Source organism: Octopus bimaculoides, chromosome 6 (genome assembly GCF_001194135.2).
Source record: "Octopus bimaculoides isolate UCB-OBI-ISO-001 chromosome 6, ASM119413v2, whole genome shotgun sequence".
NCBI lineage: Eukaryota > Metazoa > Mollusca > Cephalopoda > Octopoda > Octopodidae > Octopus > Octopus bimaculoides.
In genome coordinates this window covers 113,973,993-113,974,870 of record NC_068986.1, presented here as the reverse complement: position 1 = coordinate 113,974,870, position 878 = coordinate 113,973,993, and positions in this window count along the sequence as shown.

Genomic DNA, 878 nt, shown 5'->3' with positions numbered 1-878 from the left:
TGCAATATCTCATCTAAAGTGAAAAATTTACTTTTTAACATTTCGTCAGGAACAACAGCCATGGTAAATTACAGAAAGAAAGAAAAGTCCTGAAATTCTAATTACTAGTAAGAAATGAGTAGAACACAGAAAAGATAGAAATGAATAGAAATGCATCACGATTTCTTTATTTCACATAGAAGTTAGTTCCATGTAGATTTCAATGCAAACATAGAGACAGAACCCAAAATAGAGAAAACTCGAAGAAGCGAAAGCTACGAAAGGGGATGATACGTTAAAAAGTATAAAGAAACAGTAAAGCATGGTTTGTAAAACAATTGGGGTTTCGTGAAAAGCGTGAGGGGAGAATATCTGGATGATTATCTTCACTTTGGATATGTTGGAACGAGGTATGACAAGCACACACTGCGGGTAGTACAAGGGTTGTCATAGGGTCAGTATCGTCCTCGTGTACCCGAAGGTAATGCGCTAATATATATTGTCAGCTTGTAAGATGGCATGCGATATAGGCGTAGGAGTGGCAGTGTGGTAAGTAGCTTGCTTACGAACCACATGGTTCCGGGTTCAGTCCGACTGGGTGGCATCTTGGGCAAGTTTCTTCTACTATCTATAGCCTCGGGCCGACCAATGCCTTGTGAGTGGATTTGGTAGACGAAAACTAAAGAAGCCCGTCATATATATTTTATTATATGTATTTATTTTCTCTAAGTTAATAATTAACTCCGACAAAATAAATTGGTTAATAGATACCAGGGTAGCAAAGATCACAAAATGACTGTGGTGTAACTCGTGTTTATGAGGTAGAAACTCCTTGTTATTTTGGGTACTTGAGTAGATATACAAATTTAGTAAATGGAGTAAAACGCATATGTTAAATG